Here is a 19,988-nt window from a genome sequence, read left to right on the forward strand (position 1 = left end):
GCGGGTCCGTCTTAGAGCCGGCTGGTATGGGCTCGCTCTCTCTCGAACACAGGGGAAGCTTCCAGCAGCTTCTTACAGGAGCCACCCCTGTAACCCCCCCCCGCTACCAAAACCTTGCCACATAAAACCAATACAATCACCCAAGCTTCCCACCCCCCCAGGACCACAGCAAATGCCTTTAATTGTCATGCCATTACTACACACACATAAGAAATAAAACACTTCACCATGGTTTAATTCATGCACAGAGATACTTTATTAAGTGGTTATGATGGGTATCAGTCATAGGTCAGGCTTTTCCAAGGTTTTGTTGTGTTTTTTTCCGCTCTTCCATGAAAGCCACTGTCCTTTCTCTCCTCATTCTTTAACCACTGCAGGCCCAGATAATAACACTTCTGTCTTCTGCCTCCTCAGCTAGCCAGCTGGAGCTTTTTAAAATGTTCTATAAGGACATCGACCTAAGGATAAGCAAACAGATATAGCACAAGCCTGTACCTCACAGTGATGTTAAAAGGAACTGCAAGCAAAGCAGCTGGCAAAGGCAGCTTCCATCAACACTCGCCCTTTCTTTCTGAAACTTACCTGGAAGTTGCTTCCTGATTCACAGGCCTGTCAGATGGCTCCTGTTTCATGTGGTCTTTTCTCAGGAGTCCTGCTGGGGCTTGTCCTTATTGTCTCCACACCCATGTTCTTCTGAAGCTGGCCTTTTGGTCTGGATTTCCACTTTTGCAGACAGCAATGCTGTGTCTTGCAACACAGCACAAAGCCTCAAAGCTGCCCCAGTAATAAACAGTGCATGGCCATCCTGGCAGGCAGTTTGGTGCCAGTTGTGGGGCTCCCAGATTGGGCTCCTCTTTGCACATGGGGATGCACAGGGGCCCCTTGGTGGGCTACCTCTGAGGACAGGCCGGTAGCCCCTGGGCATGTTCTCACTTGATTGCACCCCTCTCCCCACACTGCCCTCCTCATACCCTGTCCTTGTCCTCTTATACCTCCCTCCACCCCAAACATGCCAGGATTTGTTCATTTGACTTGTGAAGTGGGGGGCCCCAACCTACTTTATGCTGTTATTTAATTACTTCCCATTCACCCTTAAACTTTAATTAATTCACTTCATTAGTTATAACAAATGTTTTTACACATTTTATGGATACACTTTTATGTAGACATATATTTAATTTATATATCTTTACAGTATATAAAGCATATATATCTTTATTGTATTTAATACTTCTATAAAGCTATATATAAAGCACAAAGTATAAGTAAAATATGTATTTTTATGTCTTTGCAAAGCATTTTATATCTAGATTTACAACAACTATATATACATATAAATGGACAGGTATTTATATTTGGGAAATTTCTGGTCCAAAGGAAATAAGCAGCCAACTGGAGTGTGTGCTGAGGTCACATGCCTTTGATGCTGTCAGCACCGGCAGCCAGTTGCAGGGCAATATATAATACATGGTGGCCAGACATGATGGCTTGCTGCCATGAGATGATGGCCAAAGCAAAGTGGTGGCCCCGACTCTGTAGCAGGAGGGGACCTCCAGTTCCACCCTGCTTGGGGCGAATCATTGGTGGCGGCTGCTCTAGACAGTCCCAGGGTGCTCTGCGCACACGCGGGGAGACAGCGATGACAAAATGGTGGCTCCCAGGGACAACAAGGAGGGGTGGGATAAAACAGTATGATAATTTTTAGAAGGCGTATCTTTGGTAGCATTTCAGACTGTCTTCTGAAAAGAACTTCCTATGGACTCCAGATACTGAAACAAATTGCACTTAAATGACAATTTTTTTTTTTTTTAAACACAAATGTTCCTTGCCTTTTATTGGATTACTGTATGCCAATAAATTGCACAGTTTAAAAAGCAGTCAGACATATTTTGTTGTTTTCTGTTTTAGCAAGTTTCCAACAAATGCTAACAAGTTTCTAAGTATACCTAGGCAAGGAGAAAAGGAAAAAAAAAAAAAAAAAAAGAGAGAAATCAGTGAGGAAGTGGATGATATTAACAGGAAGTACTCAAGTAGTACACAAAATGCAAGAGTAGAATCTGACCTCAAGCAAATAGGGGTGTACTTCATGTAGCAAGCTATCATAAATTAAATGGTTACTGTTATCACACTCCGCAATAAATGTCTGATAAAAACACATTCAGCAGTTAATATATTACATCAAAGTCACAATATATTACCATTTTATCATTTCAATTTTTGAGAGTTATTGTCTAACTTTTGTACCAAGATCAATGTATCTTTATGATAATCACATGATTAAAAACTTCTTTTGTGTCTTAGTTTATGATAAGCAGTACATTATTTGAAGAATTACTGCATTAGAGCCAGAAAGCAGACTGAGAATGGAAGGAGAAGGGAAATAACTAACAACAAACACAGACTCTGAAACTGGCAAAGAGCAACTGTATCCTCTGCACTGTATCTCATGTACTAGAGAACAAAAATTGAACTTTACTCAGATTCTTCCAGTTTGTACAGGAAGAACACAAGCACAATAAAATATAATAGCTTAAGAGCTGATTCTATCATCAAGTTTCTAGAATGTTCAGTCACCACCAGCAATTCATTGAGACTGGCCTCTTCTCAAAGGTTAGATCCCATCCCAATTTGCAATTCACTGCAACATGATGTAGCAAGAGCTTCAAAATAATGAAAGAATTGAGATCTTTGAGAAAGATTTAAGTAATTCCACTCATGATTTTTAAGGAAATTAAGAACTGGTATGAATAAACAAATCTGTGGCATTTAAGAGAGACAAATATTACTGCAGAAGTTTATGATAAGAGGAGACTAATTTTTGAGTTGTAGCTCAAAAACTTTTGTTACAAAGAACAGGTAAGGTTCACGATTTTCAAGGATATCATTAACTGCCATGTTTCTTTACTAAGTAGTCCTAAATCTGCTTGAAGCTTCTCATGCTACAGTCCCTAACGGTTGTGCAGGATACTGTTTTACATCACTGGAGGATAAAAGGATTTTGTTAGCAGAATCAGCCTAACATGTTGTATGAATTTGATAGAGATACCTGTCATGCAATCCTTATGAATCAGTCACTGAACCAGGGTATACACACGTTCAAGTATCTCCTGTGAGTGACAGGCATTTTGTATAAGCATACAGGTGCAACAGTAAGGCCCAAGAGAGAATCCTGTACCACTAATGACCTCTTACGACTAGAAGGTGTGTGTCTTCAAGTCTGCAAAGTTCTTAAAGATGTATTTAGTGGTACACATATTTCAAAAGAAGAGCTCTGAATGGATTTTAACAACAAGAGAGGGCTGTCATCAGTAGCACAAAGTCCACCTGGAGGCCAGTCATTAGCTGAGTACCTGCAAGGATTGATACTGGGTACAGTACTGTTTAACATCTTCACTAATGACCCAGATGGTGGAACAGAGCCCACCTCAGCAAGCTTGCAGGTGATACAAAACTGCAAGGACTGATTTATAGATCGTGGTTGATAGCGACTAAAAGCCACAACACAATCAATCTGCTTTTGAATGACTTTTAAAATTTACACTCTTGCATTGACAAATGATGATAAGGATCAATCTTTGTGAAATAAATGTGCAACATTAAGAAAAAAAAAAAAAGATACTCGATTACCAAAATGTTTTTTGGAGACTGATATATGCTAAACAATTTTAGCCCACAATTTAGCCTCATTTCTTCTCTGTTGATTGGGATATTGTCAATTTTGTACCATTATATTATTTTGCTCACATGAAAGCTCTTCAATCTGGTTGGGAAAAACCCCATAGAATAAGTACTGAAGAACAAAAAGATGGTGAGCCAAGACTCCTATCTCTTAAATCCTAGCCATTTCCTTCTAAATTCAGAAACATATGTGAGATGCTAAATCACAATATGAAATTATGTCAAGTGTATTGACAAACTTAAAAAACCCACACTTTCTAAAAGAAAAAAAAATAAACTAATACTTAAAAACTCTAAGGATTAGCTAAGAGGAATTAGATGCCTCAATACATTTGGGTATGTAGGCCTAAACAATTTGTTCTGGAAAACACATAATCAGCAACACAGGGAATAGACTGCAAGTTTCTAGACTAACACCCTTATTTTTGGATCTTCTTTTGTCTTCAGCTAGACATGACACATACCAGAGCTAAGCTTACAATTTACAATATTACATTAATGTAAATCATAACCATCTCTCACAAAATAAAACCACAAGTCCTAACTTATTTCATATCAAAATGGTATGTTTTTAATATATCAGTTTAAGTCCCTGCGTCTTCCAGAGTACATGTTCGGATTAGCTTTGACATTGTTATTTGGTTTCTTTCAAATGGGGTAAAAATGTTATTTTAGAGTATAAAATACATATTCTTTTCTCCATAATTTCCATCACTTGTAGTGCTGACAAACTTCTAAAAGGAACTTATTTTCAAAGTAATGCTTTAACCATTGTTGTTTCCATACTAAAAGCACCGAAAGTGGTGATCACTTTTCAAAATTAATTTCTGAAGTCTGAAGAGTTAGGGATTATACATTTAGGTCATTTTTTAGACTCTGCAACACAGCTTTTTCTTCTAGAGAGGAATGTGGCTGGCAATCATTCCTTCTCTTGCAAAACAAACATGCTTTGCAGCTTTTACTTGTCACTCCCATTACACGTAATGTAGGCAGCTTAGCTCTAAAACAATTTAAGAAACTGCAGAAGTTAAATACATAAATTATTATTATGATGACAGAAAAGGCAAAGAATGTCTTGCAGCTCCATTTGCTTTCTTTGTTGAGGATGAAAAAGCTAATTATCTGCAGCTGTCAACCATGAAGACCTAGACCTATTTCAGTCAACATAAGCCTTGGACAAGCTAAAATATTTTTCACATTTAAACTTCATTTTTTTCCCCCTTTCTGGAAAACAGGATTTTATTATAAAACAGTAAGTATCTACACAAGAGTGAAAAAAGACACATCAGGCGTAAAAACTACATGGATTTCATTTTTCATAAACAATTCCCTATATTAAAGATGCATATGCCATATAAAATGAGAATATAATTTTTTCATTATCACATCTAGAACTTTGACAGTTGTAAAGAATCTCTATGTATAAAAAAAATTTGATCTAAAAATTGCAGAAAGAGTTTTGGTTGCAAATTTAAACTTTATTTGGCACTGTTCAATTTTTAGAGTAGAAATGTTGGGTATCTCACAAAAATGGAGAATATTACAATTTATATTTCAATTCAAACTTCAAAGAGAAACCTGAAGTCTTGTTAAACTATGAAATGCATGTAGAATACTTCCTTTACAAAGTTTTAAGGACACTCACCCAAGGTGTGAACGTTTAAAACTCTTCTTTTACTGTCATCTTTTATCACAATTTCTCATCCAGCTAAGTATAAGAAAGGGAAAAAAGCAGGAAAGGGGAGAAAGGAAGCGGGGAGGAAGGAAGAGGGGGAATAGAAAAGGACAAAAAGTATACTTTCTGTCCTCACTTTTCCAGCTGGTTAAACTACAGAAGTTGCTGCACCTGGAGCTTTCAGGAAACCTTATTTATTTTTTCCTACATTGTTTGTCAAAACCAAAGAATTACTGTATTTTGTAGGAATCCGTCTATGCTACAACAGTTCTCAAACTTCTCCTTCCCTACTCTTTTACTGAATGTCTTGATCCTTACTCACTTTCATCTATAGCACGTACTTATCAAAACATGCTTTCTCAACTCTCCATGCTGTATTCAAAGTCTGGCCAATTGGCCTCACCTTCCCTCCTGTCTGCTTCCACAAACTCATTGACTTCCCTGTACAAAACTTGATTTTCCAACAAAATCTTCCATTTTCAAACCACTGTCACAGGCAGTCAACTATCCATAGAGGAAATTGGCCAAGTACAGGACAACAAATGAACAGACCATTTTGTCAGAAAATCTCCTGAAAATTCAAACACTTGGCCACTTTTAAACAACTGTTCTTAATTTGACACCATTTGCTACTAAGTGAGCTGAAGAAAAAATATGTTGCTAGAATCCATTGAAATTCCAGCCATTGATATTTTCACATTATTCCAGATGCAGGCAAACGTGGCATGAACAAAAAACACAGCAAACTTCCTCAATTCCATCTTTAAAATTACTCCTTCTGGCAATCATGTGTCTTACCACAGCCAAGGAATGTTGACTGAAGGTCTTTTGATTGACACTTTTGTGTTAGAATATTCATCACTTACTTCTATACATTTTTTCAGCCACTTCATCTGCAACACAGTCCAGAAACCTCACAGTTAGATTACAGTGAACTGTCCTTTCAATGGCATACACATTTAGACATCAAATTCAAAGCTATTTTAAACACCATGTATGTGAAGAATTCTTAAACTTCTGAACTCTATAAACAGAGAAAGTTAATTAAATTTTGATGTATCCAGAGAAAAAAAATTATGAGGAGGATCTACAATTAAGAACTAGATGATTATTAAATATATTGTAGATTAGTTTACGTCAGTAGACAGAGACCAGGTTACCTTGCATCAAATACAAATGTAATAGTCGGGAGTCCCACTGGAACAGATACTGAAATAAAACTTCAATACTTTTGCAGGACAGTAACTTGATTCCAGAACAGACAGCTGAAAATAAACACCCATGCTTTTTCACCTTCTAAAGTTATGTATATATTTTAAACTGACTAAATTAATTCCTGCTGGAACCCTCAGTGTTCATGGGAATCAAGAGGAACATATACTAAAATGTTTAATTCTACAGGAGATTAAAGGGAGGCAAGTGGTATAAGCAAACTAAGTTTTTTTTCTTAGCCAAGAATTTTTTGACTACCGAATATTTCCAGTCAGAAGTCAAAATTCATTCCTCTATTATGTCTACATACCCTTCTGTTAAAACTTGTATACCTTATTCAAAGATTCCTGCTTGGTTTGCTTTATGAGAAGAAGTTAAAGTAACATTATTATTACAAATTAATTGAACTACATACATTCTGCTGTCTTAAAATGTATATTGTAAGAACAGTAATTACAAATTATATCTTTTCCTCTTTTTGATCTGCTTTCAAAAATTCAGAAGAAAAAAGGATAGATATGAGGCCATTAACAGAAATTGAACTGATCAGCTTCTCAAGACAGTTAATGCAAGACTTAAAACACTAGGAGGAGTTTTGTTAAACTTCAGCTCTGAAAACAGAAATTAGTAGAAAACAACTGCAGAAAAGTCCATGTAAGAAAAAACATAACTATTCTTTTCCAGGAAACAGAGGAAGAATCCATCCCAGAAATAAAACAAATTGGCCCACAGGGTGGCAGAAAAGACACATACACAGAAAAAAAAAAGAAAAAAAAATCCCAGAAAAATTCCTGAATCGTATTTGAATAAAAATATCTAGCTTTAGTAGCATTTAATCTAGTAGCCTGACAAAAAAGATGGTTAGGGATAAAAATGAGGTAGGGTACAAATTCATTCATATGTCTTTCTTACACGTTCATTACAGTGTGGAAAACTAGGTAGGCAGTATATAACAACATAGTAACTACACAGTTTAAGAATACTTCCTATAAAGTTTCTACAATAGAGTAGTATCTAGACATGCAGTTTAGTAAGCACTGCTGTTTCCAGAAGTGTGCTCTGTCTTACTCTTTAAAACACTTTTTCCTAAACTCCAGGGTGTCTGATAAATCTTCATTACAGTGAATGCTGTATAGTTTTAGTTCTAGTTTTAGCACTGGTATAGTGGTACTCCAGTTCAGCCTAATAATAAGGACTGGGATCTAGATGTTTTCAAGCAAAGTAAAAAAATCCCCCAAAATGACATAGAACTTCACATTTCCTAACTAAAATGCCCATCACCACTTTCCTCAAAATATCTAAACAATATAACTACAGAAGCAGCACAAAGAAACCAATAGAATCCCTAAACAGTTTATGGCATAAAAGCTCAAAAGAAGTCTTTAAACTCCCTGAAACTTTAAACACCAAGTGCACAAAAATATAATAGGATAGTGGAGAGATATTTCACTTGAGAATAGGCTGATACACGAATCCTTATTTCTAAGACTAGCACCTGTTAGAAATACTACACACACCTGTAGTTTTTAATTCCAAAAATGGCATGCCTGTAGGAAATCTACCAAACACCTAATTTCTTTCCCACCTTCTCATGATTACTGATAGAGAAACACTGATACCTATACAGAATTTGAAGCCATAGGACAAATATTTATTTAATTTGGATTGTTTCATTGATTTTTCTTGTGGCAGTATGCAGAAATATCTTTAAAACATGAAACATTTTATATTAATGAAATATGATGGAAGATCAATTTTAAAAAGTAATAACCACTGTGATGCTCTTTCTTACCTACATATAATTTTAAATGCTTTTGAGCAAATATCTCTGACTAGATCACACTGATAAATCACTTATCTGGCCCTCAAGAAAAACTACTACATTAAAAGTTCTCCTACAGTGACTAAGCATGTGAAACTTATTTCTTAAAATTCAGTTAGTGAAGAAGTTAGTAGGTCAACTCCAATAGTATCACTGAAGACAAGCTGATAAACTGATTTAGCTCTTCCTGTATTATGTTGTGATCATGGACAAAGATAAATTTCAAAAATTTCATTAATTATGTTAGCTTCTGACATTTAATTATGAACATGTGAATTACACAGATCTAAATACACTAAGAACATAGCTAAGCTGCAGCTAATCCTGGAAGTTCTAGTCCATGGAAACTGTATTTTGGCTGCTTAATGACTTCATTTTAGGACAATCTGTGGTGGCTTATTATGCTATTTCACTAGACTTGCTGATTTAGACAACTGCAAAATCATTACAGAAGAGGTGCACTGTGCAACATGATAAAAATAAATACCTAAATCATTAATAAAGATTTAGATTATTTTAACCAACTTATTTAGAATGCAGCTGGTGTACTAACCCACTTGCTTTTCTCATCACTTTTTAGAAAGTTTAGAATTCAAGCCTCTAATGGGTGATACAAGAGAGATTATATTCATCTTATTAGAGGGTCGAATTCTGAACTAACACCAGAAGGGACTCCCTTCAGCTCTAGGCTCTAATAACATACAGAACAATGAACACTTATCTCCATAAATCATTTAATGGTTTACATAATGTTGTATATTTCAGTGAAAAAGGGTAGAAAAGGAATTCTAAATTTATCTAGTAGACAATATATTTCATTCTATGTAGCCTCTAGGCTGGAAAGCCCAAACTCTCAGGAGAGTCCTGGTCCATGCAAAGAAGATCCTTGCCTAAGAGTTGGGATTTTTAAATTCAGCACCCTGCTCTCCCACATTCCTTTTCATGATCTTTGGTATGTCAGTTTGCATGCCTGAGTTTCAACCTTCCCATCTCTGAAATGGAGCAAGCTGTATTTTTCTGTTTCACAGACATGTCAGAAGAGAAAATACACTGACATGTCCAAGCCCCTGAGATCCAGTAGTAAAGAAATGGCAGTGTACAGCACAAAGTAGATTATTCTCAGATTTCTAGGACTGAAACTGTTGACTGGAACAATTGAGTCCTGACAGATATTTCCTAACAAAATATGCTCTGGTCAATGCCTATGGCTGATAAATCAATTCCCGAGTACCTTGCCATTTAAATTAAAATAGCCCCAGACGGACATAAGACACTGATAGCAATTATATAATCTGTAAAACTTAGATTTCCAATTTAAAAGCAAATCAGCATAAGGAATAAGCTCACTGCTGAATACTAGATCTCTCAGTAAGATATGCACTGACAATGCCTCAAGTATGTTGACAAGTTGAGTGATTTTTTTTGTCAAAACAGCATAAATTAAAAGCAAGGAATTGTTCTACACAGCTTAGTTTTATCTAGACTATCATTGTGCTGTGCTTTGACTCTGGCTTTTAACCAGATTTAGCTCAACAGGTTTTAAAATTGATTAAATTATTTAACCGACTAAAAAATCCAACACACTATGGATAATTCTATTGCTTTGTATACTTCCTTATATTAGTCTTTTACTAGCAGAGTCTAAGCTATCATAAAGCAGCTTTAACAAACCAGAACCAAACAGCAAAACAGCTCTGAAAGTATTCTAACTAAATCATATCATGTTGCATTCAGAATGAACCTCAGTTTTCTGAAACTCTGATAACTGAATAGGTCAATTATCCAAATGCTAGAACAGCATGGAAGAAAATGAAACAGAGAAACAGTCAAGATTACCAGTACCTCTCTTTAGTCAGTACAATACCAGTAAAGTAAATATGATCCTAAGCAAAAGTGAACACTAGATAGACACCTATTAAACCGAAAAAAAAAGTTTAATGAAATGCAGTAAGACACATGGAAGAAGGTGTAGTTATTTTTAATGAGGATACACAAAACAATTATGTCTCTGTGATAACTGAATACAAACAGCACCATGGATCAAAAATGCAGTTAAAAAACATATCCCCATCCCCACAATGCATGCTTTGTGAACTGACCAACCTGAACATGCAGACAAAATGGTAAGTTAGTGTTTTATACCAGCTGCAGCTGTTTGACATTACATACCTAAATCAATCACTTAGACAGGACTCAGATTCACTAGAGAGCATGCTCCAAAACCATAGTTTTAATATGTAAAAATATCTTCTAGTTTTCAACATTATGAAGGTAATTGTGATGTGAAAAACTGTAAATTAATCAAAGAGATGAGAGGCAGAGTTTGACACATTTGAAATGTTAGCACCCAGTTCAATAGTTTCCAAGATGAATTAATCATTTTGCTGCGACTGTGTGCTTGTCTTCACCCCTGACCCCAGTCGCCAGGTCATACCAAGATTTCTTCCAAATGCCTCATGCTTTCCCACTGGATGGTAATGGGATGTGCTGTGCTGTTCAACCGTCTAGACATCAGTGAAGTCTGGACTGCAACAAAACCAGTATATTCAAACTTACTGTCAGGAAGCAGGTGAACAAAAAACATAGACTTTCGTTGATCTTGACTGATTCAAGAATCAGGCAGAACAGGCAATGAAATTGACTAGAAATTCTCCTTTTCCCTTGTATACAAAAGGAAGAATATACTGAGCTAGCTGCAACAACAGACCCAATGTGGAAGCTACCACAGGGGGGTAATAGTATCCAAACAGTATCCAAAAAAGACTTCTAAAAATAACCAAATATTAATGCTTTGTTACTATGTATTTTCACCAATGAGACAGGACTGGAGATCTGTAGAAAGTGGTAGAAATGGAAGACCTACATTACACCTGCAGCTCAAAAAACCAATCTCCAAAACATAGTGTTGACTTACATGTAACTGATGGGTAAATTATGCCTTTTGATTGCTGTAAATGCCCTCATGTGCAACCTCATGCATTTCACATAATGAACCAACTGCCCCCTCAGTCCTTTTGCCCACTGAAATGCAAGTACTTCAAGACTGTAGTGGAGACTGACAAGACTACAGAATGATATAAACAACACACCCCCAAGGACAAATTACTGTAAAATAAGTAGGTTTTTTTCTTCAGATCACTGTATGTATTTTACTCATTCAGAAGCCTCAAAGTGCTCCTACTGAGAGAGATCAATATGAAGTCTCAAATGACTGGAAATTCAAGGACAGCGTATGTTCTAGAATTTTGTCTGTAGAGCAGTGTTTATGGACAAAAGCCTGAAAGTTAAGCAGCAGATCTACACATGTCCCAGACTGTTACATTTCTAAGACACCTCCAAGGCTTCTGGAACCGCAGCCTGACTAGATTCAACCAAGTTCCAAAACATTCACAAAGCCATATTGACAACATTTGAAGGGGCAATATTTTCCCTTTAACTCTTTCCTTATACAACCCACAAATCTTCAAAACTGTCTGAAAGACATTTACCTCAAAGAAATACAATATTACTCTCACATTAGAATACCAGGTCATCTCCAGTGAAGAAGTTACAGCTACAAACACAGGATTTGCAGTAAGATAATCAATAGACCATAAGAAACTAATACAAGAGTTTCTGTCTCACCAGGCAAAACCCACTAAAAGCCTTCAAAGTAAAACATTAAACATTACCACATTGCTAAAAGATCCTGACATAAAAAAATGTTAAAAAACTGGTAAAAGAGGAACATTCATTTCATTGCTAAGGAACATTCTGGTTTGGAATGAATTTAAGACACAAAGTCTCTCTGGGCTGAGTTACACAACACTGACTTTGCTGGTAACAACAGACTCTGTGCTGATGAAGACAACAAATACAAATTTTGGAGAGTGTACCACAGCCTTGTTATTACAAGGTGTTCATTCATGAGAATATTAATATCTGTATTATCTTCAGGGAACTTTATTAGAAAACTCAGGACAGTTCTAAGACAAATTAATTATTCTATTCTTCACTTACCACAAAAAAAAAAAAAAAAAAAAAAAAAAAAAAGGCCGGGGGGGAGGAATTGCTCTCTTCTCTTTAATAGAGCAGTAAAAAGTCTTACCCCTTTTGCAGGACCAGGAATCAGCACTGTCTGCCAAATGACAGCGGACCTGTAGAGCCTAGCACACCTTCAGAGGAAATAAGTTGAGGAAATGTATTTTAAAGAAATTACTTTGTATGTACATACACATGTATTACAAATGCACATAGACATAACAGCTTTCTGCATAACAAAGCCTGAAATTCCTCAAAAGTTTCTATCTTTAAAATAGAAAAAAAGTTTATTTATCCTCATACAACAATGAACTATGGGTAATAAACTACAGGAAAGATCTATTTTCAAAAGAACAGGCATATCTGGCTTAAGGTATATATGTTCTTTCATTTCTGTCTAGAGGGAAATTTAAGAACAGGGACAGTCGGCTGCCTTATTCTAATTCTCTCTTTTCCCCCCTGCCCTTTTCTTTCTCTCTCTCCTCCCTTCTTCATTCTCTCTCCTCGATTCTGCCCACCCTTCACTACCCCCACCCTCACTCCCCCAATCTCATTCTACCCCCATCAGATATGGAAAGAGCTGTAAAACTACCCACTGTGAAGACAACAGTCCAAAATGAAAATGGCTGATACAAACACCAGCTCTGGATATGCAAACCGTCTGTGAATAATGTTAGAAAAAGATACATCATGGGAGCAAATACAAGAGCTACCAGCAGATTTCAATCTCCATGTACTCTTCCTCTCTCTTCAAAAGAGCAACTCAGAGAATCGCAGACCTCTGGAGTTCATCCACTCCAACCCCACTGCAAATAGTAGAATCCACCAGAGCAGACTGCCTGTGACCACATATAGGTAGGTTTTGAATATAACTCCAAGGATGGATGCTCCACAATCTCTCTGTACAACCTGTTCCAGTGTTCTATCACCTTCACAGTAAGAAAAGTGTTTTCTTATGTTCGGATGGGATTTCTTGTATTTCAAATTTTCACGGCCAGTTCTGTGTCATTGGACACCAATGAAAAGAGTCTGGCTCCCTCTTCTTTACACACTCCCATCAGGTATTTATGCACACTCCTGAGCCTTCTCTTCCCCAGGCTGAGCAGTCCCAGCTCTCTCAGCCTTTCATAGGAGACATGGTCCAGTCCCTTCAAGATCTTCATGGCCCATTGCTGGACTCAGTCCAGTATGTCTATGTAGCTCTTGTACCGGGGACCCAAGGACTGAACTCAGCACTATGTATGTCTCTCACCAGAGCTAAGGAGAAAGGAAAGATCACCTCGCTCCACCCACTGGAAATGCTTTTCCTAATGCAGTCTAGAAGATTGCTGGCCTTCTTTGCTACAAAAGCACATGGCTGGCTTGTGGTCAATTCATTGTCCACCAGGACCCCCTGGTCCTTTTGCACAAAGCTGCTTTCCATCCAGTCAGTCCCCAGCGCATGCTGCTGCATAGTGTTATTCCTTCCCAGGTGCTGGACTTAGCATTTCTTTTTGCTGAACTTCATGACATTGCTGTCAGCCCATTTCTGCACTCTGCCAAGGTTCCTGTGAATGGCAATGTACCCATCTCACCTACCACTCGCTCCTCTCAGTTTTGTATTGCCCAAAAACTTGCTAAGTGTGTGCTCTGTCCTACCATCTCTAGGTCATCAATGAAGAAGTTTAAGAGTATTGGACCCAGTATCAATCCCTGTGGCACACCGCTGGTGACTGGCTTCAGAGATGGCCTTTGTACCACTGATCACAACCCTGTGAGCCTGGCAGTTCTGCCATTTTCCAGTTCTCAGTGTCCACTTAATCTAACTCATACTTCATCAGCTTGTCTAAGAGGATGTTATGGGACAGTGTCGAAAGTCAACACAAACAAGATCCTCTGCTCTCCCCTAATCCACCAAGTCAGTAATCCCATTGTAGAAGGCTATCAGGTTGGTCAGATATGATTACTTCCCAGTGACCTTCTTTTGCTTTATACAGTTTGGAAATTGTCTCCAGGACAACTTCCTTCCTCACCTTCCCTGCGATTAAGATGAGGATGCTCTGTCTGTAGTTCCCTGGATCTTCCTCTTGAGGACGAGAGACCTTTGCTTTCACCCAGTCCTCAGGTACCTCCCCTGATCACCATGATCTTCAAACATAATTGAGTGACCTCCCAGTGACACTGGCCAGCTCCCTCAGCATTCCTGTGTGCATTCTACCAGGTTCAATGGACTTGTGTATGTCCTATTTGTTTAAATGGTCATAGCATGATCCTCCTCCACAGAGGGCAAGCCTTCCTTGATCCAGGGTCTCCCACCAGTCTCATGTCTCTGCAACTCCTGAAGACAGGTCTTACCAATAAAGACCAAGGTGAAGAACACATTGGGTACCTTGGCCTTTTTCATATCCTATTCCACCAGATCTGCCCCAGATTGCACCCACAACTTATCTTCAATTACTGTCTAGACATGTCATTCCATCTTCTCCCTTCCACACATTTCAATATTTAAGTAGTCCCTGAAAAGTGTTTAAAGCAACTTATTTCTTATACCGGCCTGCTATTCCCTTGTGATCAAACTCATTGCAGCATACGTAGGATTGTGACATCACAACTGGTTTAGTCATACAGCTACAGTTTGAATGATATTTTGCTTATTCAACTCAAACCTAAACAACTCACTTTACCAATTACACATTTATCTCACATACTAAAGAAGAAATATAGAAAGTGACAAGTGCAGGAAAGTAATGTAGTATGCAGCCAGATGTGACTAACGGTATGATTTGGTAGCCAAATGCTAAACATTTAGGGCATCATTACCTGGTAAAAAATATTTTTTCAACACCACAATGGTTTCATTTCAGATATTGAAAACAGCAGTAACAAAGAAAGCTGAAATAGCACTGGAACTTATTTGAAAAAAAAAAACCAAACTCAAACACATGGCACAATTGACATGTTAATACATTTTGATTCAATAACTTAGCCAAACAATTTAAGGAAGCAGAAGTTGTTTAAAACGACTGATGTATGTCTGAACCTACAATTTTTTTTTTTAAATTTTTTTTGTTGTTGTTACTGAGCATGACTGCAGTTATGAAATAACATTACTTTGAAATAGTAACAGCAGATACTTCCTATGTTCACAACTTTTTATAAGAGCACTGGCATGCCAACTTATTATTCAAAGGAACTACACTGATTTTAATGTTACATTTGACATGTCAATGCAACCTTCAAGTTCTAAAGTGATTGTGTCTTCTACAGAAAAGGAAAAAACACCCCTAGCTACTGATATTTCAATTAACTGCAGTATTATTCATCTGATGATTGCAGTTTTAATTTTTTTTTCAGCCATGAAAATGACTGTAAGGTGGTATCACTGCTATTCTCATACACATATAAGAACTGAATGGCATATTTTCTCAAGACATGAATAATCTTGTGTTACTGACTGATTTCAGCTTGGTAGTTACATTCCATGATCAACTAAAAGAAAATCAAAATAAAGTTTGCCTTATAGGTCAGCACCTTCAATCACTATAGCAGGAATTTTTTGTGCTTCTAAAAAGGTCTACAAATTACCCAAGTTCCAAACACAGGACTTTTTGTTCTAGTATGCTTCAAAAAAATCAAATCCTGAGAGACAGCAATTCACACACTATATCTGGAAAATTCTTGAAAGATAACTCCTTAACAACAACTTTCTCATCAATAAACTAATACAAAATAGGTAGCAGCAAAAATTGTTTTGCCCTGAGAGTTACATTTAACATTTTATCATCATGGTCAGCATTTCCAGAATAGTCAAAAATTCTATTAAAAAATATCAACAAAATGAAATGCAATGAATATAAGAAAGTATGAATGTGAAGCTATATGAAATATTTAGCAGCATTATTTAGATATCCTCCTATTTATTAAAGTAGTCTTTTTTCCAATTTGCTTCCGAATGTCTTCAATATTTTCCTTCTCTGAAGCCTAAAGAATCTGAGAGATTCTCAAATGCCAGAAATACAGGAAAATATCAAAGAAAATCTGTAAAGCTTGGGCACCTCAGAATTTTCCAGTACTGGAAACCCTTGTAATAGAACTAAAACATGTACATTCTGCAGAATTACTTTCCAGAAATCCCACTGTGATGCCTTTCAAAACACAGGAATTTTAAGGAAGGGAATCCAACAAGAATTTAATATGAGCAGGAGATCATATACTAGCTCATTGGGGAGCACTGCCAAAAGTACCTGAACGATGAGCAAGCAGAGAGCAGGAAAGAAGGCGCACAAGTACATGTACACATAAACGTAGATACCCCTCCTCAGCACAAAAACTCAAGGAAACAGTTGGATTAAGACGGCAGCTACTCCTTTAAAGCAGCTGCTCTCATCTCCTTTAGACTTACACTGCCAAAGGCCTAAACAAGGACTACTAATCTGACAGAAGCCACAACTCCTTCCTGTAACTGCAATGCACATCTGGGAGGTTAGTATATCCAATCAGGCATTGCACAATGGACCACACAATTATTGGTGCCCATAAGAAACTTGGTCAAGAATTAAGTTAAGTTTGTTGGCTTCCAGTACAACATACACACCTAACACTGTTTTCAAAAAGAGTTTAAATATCTGAATAAATACCATTCACAATCGAACTTTACAACACTTACTCAAAGTTGAACACAGGTTCCTCAACCTAAAGGAAAGTCAAAGGAAAGCCTACAGTTTTTGGGTACATGATGATCTTCACTGACATCTTTGAACTCTAACCCATCTCTACTCCTAATTTCTACTTGTGCACATAGTCATAACCTTGTGAGGCCATTGTTGTAATTACTATTTCTCTTTCAGATAATACAAGTGAATACAAAACTACCAGATCCCCTCCCAAGGTCAGTACTATAAAAACACAATGTTAAAAATTTACCCACATGACACTTGAAGATTCTTTATACTTTTTCATGAGTATCATAATCCAACAGAACTTTTTGGCTGCATTAGTCTTTGAAATACATCGTCACTTCTTAGCCATTGAGAAGCTAGAAACATTAAGAAGATTGTTCTCCAGACAATTGGAAAGCAGGCACACACACACAGTTACACCTTCTTGCAATTAAATACAATTACTTTTCTAATCAGAAAGTGCTGTCCTGGACTTGAACCCAACAATGACCTGGCGTTACCCATAGTAGAGAAAACATAAGTGTTCACATAATGCTCACATTTCATTAAGAGAGGTACACCCATACAATGGAAAGGACTTTTCTTCTTTGAAGTCTAAAAAGTAAAACTAAAGTAATTTCACAAATAATTTTTCTAATAGTTCTGTAGTTGCACAAATGTCCAATGCTGTTCTGAAAATTCTGCATCTTTTCTGTACTTGTCCCAAGTTCACAAGAGGAGTCATTTTGTTTTGCCCATTTCCTGAAACATTATCTATTGGTTTTGAACTAACAGACGTAAATCTACCAACTTGAAAATTCCACCTACCTCTTCAAAAGGTCATCAGCAAAGATTATTTTTGTACACCTTTTGTCCTCTCTAGATAAAAGCAGGAGTGATTCACAAGAATGCTGCATTGTAACTTCCTATACCTACCTTTCCCATACAAGTCACTTTAAAATCTGTAGGGGCATATCTAGAAGAGAGATACTCACATACACAAATATAGCTTCAACACACAAACAGCATTCTGTACTTATATCTGATTAAACGCTATGTTTATGTGATGTAGGCCCATTAAGTTGGGTCTTAAGGATTTAATTAAGTAGAAAAACAGCTCATTGACATTCTTCACTCTCCTTGGCAGATAATTATGCCATAAATACAGTACATGATCCCACAGTGAGTATTGTATATTTGTAAATTCATTCAGGAAGAATATCATACATGCTCTAGCAGCATATAAATGGCAGCTGGGTCCCAGAAAATTAATTACATCTTGTGGTCATTCACACAACAACTACATTTATTGCCAATATAGGTTTTTGCCTGAAAACTTCACTACTTAGAACTCTTTCTTCAGCCATAAAAAAAACCCCCTGTATTTTTAAACATCTTGTAATTTTACACAGCATTTCACTAACACTACATAAACTAACATTATTGTTTGTATTTGTTGTTTTAGTCATGGTTAGTGTATTGAAGAAAGGAAGACATCACTACAAAAATAAACAGAAAGCAGATGAAAAGTTTGTTTCAGAATTGGTGTCTGGCTGATTATTTCAAGCTATGCTTTTCAACATACAGACAAATAAAAAAAGATAATTAATCGTTTCAACTTCAACACAACTGTTCCTACACTAATCAATATAAGAATAAAACATGTTTACATGAGACAGAAAATTCTGGAAATAATTTGCATATCAACAGCAGTAATTAAAAAAGAAATCAGGAGTAGGCACATAATGCAATGCCACAACACATTAAATTGCATGGAAATTCAGTTGGAGGGATAGATGCACAGCCAAACAGACTACACAGATTTTTTTTGCCAAACTTCTTGTTTTCTATTGTCCTTCAAACTTTAGTGGTCAACTTCCTCCCAGCCTATTTTTCTACATTTCCAAACACTTAACTTACATATTGTTATAATTAAAAACAAATAAATAAAAAAATAAAATCAGGAATAAGTCTATTTTATTTTCTCTTCTGCTCACCTTCCTTTTTGTTCCTCAGTCCCCAAGATTTTCCATTGTTACATGCTACAAAACTCTATGCACATTTTTTTCCCTGACCTCTCAGTTTTTAGTTATTTTAAATACTGATTTTTTAATTTCACTTGTATAAAAATGGTAAAGTTCTAAGAAATGAAAAGTATCCTTTCAGTTGCAATTTTCACTTGAACTCAGCTGAAAACAAAGGAGGCAATGAAACACTCATTACTATCATATTTGGCACAGCGCACTATCTAACGTCTGCTTTTTTGTTTTGAATAGGAAGGGGTTTTGTTGTGGTTTTTTTTTAAATCATGAAGCAAGCAGCCCAGTAGGTTAGGTCTGAATGCAATGGAAGCATTAACCTGCAAATACAGTTATTCAGGTTTGTCCAATAAGAAAAATATTAGGAAGTAACTACTCTAAGCAACATCTTCTGGTCTAGAAATAAAGATAAGCACCAATACAATATATAGAAACACAACTATTTGGGAGAAGCAGCACAGGGAGTTGAACAAAGATAAAGACTGCCATTCTGGAAAGTAAATTACATCCTTACAGAAATTTTGAAAGTAATCTACATGATTTGGGAATATGTATTTGCCATAATAAATACTGGCTCCTATTTCTTATAACGTAAGGTTAAAATGCTTCAGGCTCCTCCAAAAATGTCACAACTATACCATATAAAACAACTCTTAGTAAAAACACTTTTAAAAGGCTATCTTCTATGAATCTGAACAGTGTAAAAGGTATGTTCTTGGGTCTTTTAAATTTGGGCTTTGTATATACTAGCTGAAGTTTCATTATCAGATTTTAACCTTGTTTTAAATTATAAATCTCTAGTCTTCCTAAATCTTTCAAACTCTCCTAGCTCTCCAGCTGTGGCAGAAGTAGTTACTTTACCACATGAATACCTGTGTAATGCACAAAATTAGTTAGCAATCCAC

The 19,988-nt window shown here is 36.6% G+C and overlaps 1 protein-coding gene and 1 long non-coding RNA gene across 4 annotated transcripts in view; both read right to left on the bottom strand.

Moving 5' to 3' along the window:
* Positions 1–19,988, bottom strand: part of RFX3 (regulatory factor X3) — a 128,770-nt gene that overhangs the window by 85,661 nt on the left and 23,121 nt on the right. The window lies entirely within an intron of this gene.
* Positions 233–8,942, bottom strand: LOC138683723 (uncharacterized). The gene is made up of 2 exons (XR_011323142.1): positions 583–8,942; positions 233–458 (listed from the first exon to the last, which is right to left on the bottom strand). It is a non-coding gene; the product is annotated as an uncharacterized lncRNA (long non-coding RNA).

This window comes from Haliaeetus albicilla, chromosome Z, assembly GCF_947461875.1.
Source record: "Haliaeetus albicilla chromosome Z, bHalAlb1.1, whole genome shotgun sequence".
In the NCBI taxonomy this organism is placed as follows: Eukaryota; Metazoa; Chordata; class Aves; order Accipitriformes; family Accipitridae; genus Haliaeetus; species Haliaeetus albicilla.